Genomic DNA, 6,704 nt, shown 5'->3' on the forward strand with positions numbered 1-6,704 from the left:
CCATTGGAAAATGCATCTGTTGCAGAATTACAAAACATGCAAACAGGTAAATTTTGAATCTCTCAGGTACAGAATGTTCAGAATTTGAAAATGAGTAGTTATTAATCATAGGAATTTTGAAGAACACATACATTCTGTCCTCTTAACAACTTATTTACTTTTAAAAGTTATGGGTTTCCATAGAATTAAACTGTTTTCTGTTTTACTATAAGAAAGTACTAAACTTATTCTATTTTCAAAATATTGACAAGTATATTGTGAAAAAATTATCTAGTTGGAAATCATTCAAGTTGATTACCCTCTGATAAAGAAGAGGTAAATAATTCAAATTAGATTCCAAATAATACTTATTTTTAAAAAAATACTACATAAAGAATAATATTTACAATAACAAAACAGTGAAATTTTATTTCATCAGCTTATTTTATAATTTAATTTTAATGTGAAAATGATGTGTTGTGGGGTTACAGCCATTGTAAGGTAGTGAATACATAACTTTTCAAACTTGTTATGCCCTCTCTAATTTTTCTCACAATTTTTCCTTCACCCCAATATCCCTCACAAGTTGTAATGTACATTTCCAACTTATTGTCTTGTGAGTATTGCTATTGCATTGGTTTGCCCTTTGTCCTTTATTTCACCATTTTGTTGTTCCTGTCCCCTTCCCAAATTAAGGTAAATGTATACACAATACACAGGGTACCAAAATCAAACACAGCAGGGGATAAACCATAGGAGAAAATCTCAAAGAAAATAGAAATCACGTAGTACATCAAAAACAACAACCACAAATAAATATCTCTCCATATCTTGGAGTTCATTTTGCTCAGCATCAACTTATATGGTCATATATACGCATAACAAAGCCACTGGAAAATAATAGTTTCATGGACACTATACCATGAAAACACATGCGAACTGTTTTTGATGGTAAAGGTGGAATTAGGATTGGTGAATTCGCGATTCTGATAAAAGAATTTCAAAAGAGTTTTAAATTTTATGAAAGGTAAATTTTAATTGTTCAAACTTTTTAACAACTTAGCCTATCAAGAAAATTTAAAGTTACCTGGGAAAATAGGCTTTCATGCAAAGAAATCCATGGAGACTTAGCTGAGAGGGAGCAATGTGGGTGAATATGGCTTATTTTCACACTAAACAAACAAATCTCACAAACCTTGCAGTAAATCCTTTAGGTTCCCTTGAGAATTGTCCTTACCCAGGAAATGGACTCTCACTGTGTGAAACAAGGTTGCAGTGGAATTTAAATTCAAAGTTCTTTAAAAACAAAAAAGACATCAAAATTTGTGAATTGTCATTTAATTACCAAACAGTAATTCTCTGAAAAAGAAGGAAAGATATAATTCAAAATCACTTCACTTTATTAAAAGTATGAGAAAAGAGTAGTGAAGAGAAATGAGAGAAACCATAGAGGACTGTTTTCTCTCCAGTGGTGTAATGGGTTCTTGATCTTGTTTCTTCCATTCTATATTCACAAGCTATCAAGTGTGGCTGAGGACTGGAGTAACCACTTCAGACAAAGAATACTCACAGAAGAAAATATTTGCAGCACCTGTAAATGATTTATAACCTTTGACAATCTATTTATATCTGTTCAAAATTCTTCCCTACCCCGAACTGCATTCTTTGAACAGCTTTGTTTGCTTTTCCAAAGACTGCCCTTCATTAACTGCTTAAAATATTGTGAGGTCATATACATACACTATAGAGATTGTTGTTTGGTTGTGATTATTGTGTGTTTTTATTTGTAGTTGTGTTTTTAACTGAATTTCAAAAGGTTGTGCAAGTGTGTTACAATTAAATATGTCCATCAAATGCTCCTGGTTCAGAGTCATTCCTTCTATCAATCTGAACCAACCCTTTCTCCAAGATTTATTTCAGATTTACAACTTCCTTTATTACTTGTGTACATTAGTATTCTAGCTGTACTTGCCCATTTTCCATTTTTCATTCATTTTATGTCTTTATAATAATTCCTTTCTGGTTTCAACTTCCTGATAGTCATTCTGTTAAACTGTTTAGAATTTGAAAGGTTTATATACATTCCTACATTCCATGGAGTTTCAATCCTGCATGTACTTGAACTGCAATAACAATTTGCAAGACTGGAGACGTGAAGCACCTAGATATGATTTTATTCTCATCTTTTTGGAAGATTAATCTTTAGTCAACAAGAAAGTTTAAAAATCGTTTAGAATTTATACCTAACTACCAGCTTTTATAAATGGCTTTGTACAATGGTGTGTGATTATTTTATTTTACATGGGATGATATTTTCTACTACCTCTAAGTTTTGGAAAAAGAAAAAAATTAATTTTTACTACAGTAGAGGAATATGATAGAAATAGAAGACAGATTTTATGTTTGTCACATCTCTGATGATTAACCATATGCAAAACTTAAAGTCATATTCCTTACTATGTTAGACAGATGGGAAACCATATGATAAGGCAACACATGATAAGGCAACTATTAGTGACTTTAAAATGTACCTTCTTATGTGAAGAAATTTACTTTATTAGCTAATATTTGGGTTTGAATCATGGAAGGCTGATCTATTTAACACATTTCTGGAAGGCACCTACTGAGCAACGCAAATGGTGGGAGATACTATTTCTACACTTTAATGAATGGTTGAACTTACTTGGCATTTATGCTGGGTAAATAAATCATCTCTATTGTAACTTGATTCCTACACTTGAAACACTTTTAATGTCACTATTATCTACTTGTCAAGTGTTATTTTGGTGAATAACATTTTTAAAAGTTTATTGGAAAAGGAATATACTTTCAGAAGATTAAATGTAGGTTATCATTGGTTTGAGAATGACAACATTTTTATAATACAGAACTAAGTTTTCTTGAAGTACCAGTGTTTTGAAGCACTAAGGATCTTCTCAATTAATGATTTTCTAAATTATATTTGACTTCTAAGTCAAGATTTCCTAGCCTTGGTAGAACAATTATGGATCTATCATTCCAGTAATTATTTTTGGCCTACTTACGCTGGACTGAAATCTTTCATTTATCATTAGGAGAAGGGTATAAAAATAATTTGTGACATTTGTGAATTTGTTTACTCATATGGGCTGGTCATCTGTAAATTGAAAGTTTGAACTACAGTACATTCTCTTATATTTTGTGATCTCATCTTTCATTTTAAGTTGCCTTACATTTCACAATTGCTTACTACTAATTCCTACAAGGAATTGGGGCCCTGAAATATTATAGGAAATTAGAAATTGAGATGGGTCTTCAATTACTTTCCGTTAGCATGTTGCATGGGCCAAAGTCAGAAGTCTTGCCCTTGTTATATGATGATGAAATAACTGGGACTTAGTATCCTCAAACCTGTGGGTGCTACAGAAGAATAATAGTTTTTACACATCATATCAGCAAAATTTGGGTATAATCAGTAAGAATGCTTCAAAAATATGGAGAAAAACACTTTGGGTCCAGCGAGTTAACACAATAAACACAGCAGTAGTGTAAAATATCTTATAGATTAGAGGAAAACAATACTGGTTTTTTTTTTACAATGTGAATTCAGAAGACCTAGAACACTTAGAAGGTATCACAAGTTTATAACGAAGACATTGCTTTGATACTTTTTATTCTAATATATATTCTAAACCTAAGTATTTATATTCCAATTTGTTTATGGGAATAAATTTCAATTTATTTGTCAAATTATCAATTAATTCTAGCAATTCTAGAAATTTAAGATCAGCACATAGAAATATAAAATATATAAGTACTTATAATATAGGAAATTGTTATGCATTGTTCTGTTGTGGTTAGGGTATCAATGGCAACTCTGTTTTAAAGTATTATTCCATTATCTCTACCTCAGTTTTTGGTAGAGTTAGACCTAAAACTTTACCATTTGTAAGCCTGGAGGCAAGAGGAAATACTGTGATTAAAACATTAATAATTTAAGCCTAATATCGAGGAGAAACCTATGGACTTCTCCAAGTTTTATGGAAATATTTGGTGATAGAAAGTCAGTAGTGTAAGTTCCTGCCTGGTTGGATGGTAGACAGACCAGGATATTAGGTAATCATGCATACGAACAATTTTTTCACCTTCTTGGCTTTAGCTACTTTTGAAATGATAGGTATAATAAACAATTGTATTTTGATAAAATACCTTCTATTCTGAACAATTCGGTCTGAACTGTTAATCGCTCTATGGACCCTTGTAACTAAGATTAGTTTTGTTCCAGTAAGACAATCTATGCTGTCAGGGTAAGATATTTTGGTTGGTTTGTTTCTACATGGGAGAAGGGTAAAGTGTCAGGAAGACATTTGTGCCAGTGAGACTTCTTTGCGAACTTTTAAGCTGCAGAAGTTTAGAAGTAGCTCTTAAGCAAGACTTCCTTTGAATCCATTAGCTCCACAAAGCTAACTCAGTTGATTAGTGAGTACTTGAAAAGGCATCACCTTTGGACTTAGCTATAAAGACTTCAAAATATGATCAAATTTAAAATGAAAACAACAAAATAGTCATTGACAAAAATTGCAAATGTGAGCAATCGACCAAACAATGTAAGTTTTTCCCACTATACACAGAAATTTAGAGAAATAAGATCAATAGCATTTTAGGAACAATAAGGGCTCCTTGTTACAAATAGGCAACCAAGGATATATGCCTGTATAAAGATTGCATCATTAACTACTTAAATTTAGAGGATACTACATGCTTCAGCAGCAGGCCTAACCAAATGACAACAATACAGAGATTAACATGGCACTTGCAGAAGGATGATAAAAAAATTCGTGAACTATTCCATATTTTTCATTCTTCAAATGAAAGAAATGAAAAGCAGTTATTAAAAAGTTGATTACAAAAATACAAGTGTAACAATACATGTAATTCATAGAATTAAAGGTTAGTTTGACATCAGTGTATTAAATCTTCACTTTACAAAGGCTCTTACATAGCATAACCTTTACAAAACTTGAAATTAGATAATATTATCATCTTATCCCAAAGAAATAAAATACTATAAGGACCTAGGAAAAAAGGAATCTTAACTTTTTCTATATGGAATGTAATCTGAAAGGAGACATTTATTAATGAACCTATATATTATAAAAATGTAGACTTTAAAGTATTATATCTAGAAGATAATGAAATAGATTATGGACTTTATACAAACTTTGATATACTTTTTTTCAGAAAAGCACCAGGAATAACTTTAGTTTCTATACTATTCATTTCAACAGATAATGTAAATTTTAAAAAAAAACACAAACTCTGCAGAAATCATTATAGATGCTTACAAAGAACTCTTGAATACATTTTGACATCAAAGTGAGGCAATTCACATGGAAGAATACCATGGAATCCATGAATTTTTAAATTAAGATATTGCTGTTGCTTTTTATTATGAAAATATTTTGTAGGGACACAAAAGATGGAATGGCACTTTTGAAATTTAAGAAATTAACCAAACCATTACTACGTAGGAGAATAATTTGTACAGCCTTCCATAACTTCAAAGAGGTAGTGATACATACTTATCCTTTTGGCAATATCAAATGCAGTTTCTTCCAAGTTGTTCTTCAGACCCGGTTTGAAATAATGGTTCAACAGAAGGAGATACAGCATATCCTTGCTATTTCTATTCCCAGCAGCAAGATGCAAGGGGGTCAAGAGGCCTTTAGTTTGGAGATTGGTATCTGCATCATGATGAATTAAGAAAGAATCCATTCTGGTATTAATCCATATATAAGTACTATGCAGGGGTGCCAAACCATTCACAGTTATTGCATGAATATCTGCCTTGACCTACCAACTCATGGACAATGTCTACATGTCCACTCTAGGCTTCCTGATGATGAGGGGTATACTTATCCTCATCCCTGGTATTCATATGAGTGGCCTTTTTGAAAAGTATTCTCTGCACTGCAGTAAGCCCAAAGAAGAAATTTGCTTGCATTCTTCTCCATTATTTTCTTGCAATTGATACCATTCCTCACGTTTTCATCTAGTTGATGGTCTTCATCAGAATTGCCTAACAAGAGACATTGAGTACCAGTGGGAATGAGGTGTCCATGTATTTCCTGAATAGTTCACGTTGGTTGAACTGGTCAGAAAAATCTGGTGAATTTCCTGCATGTTTTTTCACCATGATTTATTTTCTGTTTTTTCATTTTTACTATTTTAAATTATTCTAACTGGAGAGTAGGGAATTGATAGAGAGCAGAGGAAAGACTTTCCTCTGTATTCAAATGCCCAGACTGAAAATGAGGACCAGTGGTATCTTCATGTGCAGCTTATTCTAGGCATGAGAAAATAGGAAACAATGCCTTCTATGTAAATGATTTGGGAAATACAATGATATAGTGTAAGAGAACTTACTATTCAATATATGAGCTTTAAGAGCTTTCTAATACATCCATTATTTATTGGTATTCAACATTAGAAAAAAATGTATAATGCAGTAGTAAAATAGAAGTCCTTTGCATGACTACTTAAATGCTTTGTTTTTCTTTTTTTTTTATTGTGAAAATACTGTACAGAGGGTTTACAATTACATGGGAAGATAGTGATAACATTTCTTATCAAGCATTGTAGCCTCATCCTTTGTTTACATTTCCCATCCCTTCCCAGTCTCCCCTAGTCTCCCTACCCAATCCTTCCCCCCCCCAACTAAAGTTGCAAAGTTCATTTTCGACGTG

The 6,704-nt window shown here is 32.1% G+C and overlaps 1 pseudogene; it reads left to right on the plus strand.

Moving 5' to 3' along the window:
* Positions 1-4,716: 4,716 nt before the first annotated feature.
* On the plus strand, positions 4,717-4,816 carry LOC138834486 (U6 spliceosomal RNA; annotated as a pseudogene).
* Positions 4,817-6,704: the final 1,888 nt, after the last annotated feature.

The sequence above is a fragment of the Dipodomys merriami genome, unplaced genomic scaffold, assembly GCF_024711535.1.
Source record: "Dipodomys merriami isolate MVZ:Mamm:240054 unplaced genomic scaffold, mDipMer1.0.p SCAF_216, whole genome shotgun sequence".
Lineage (NCBI taxonomy): Eukaryota > Metazoa > Chordata > Mammalia > Rodentia > Heteromyidae > Dipodomys > Dipodomys merriami.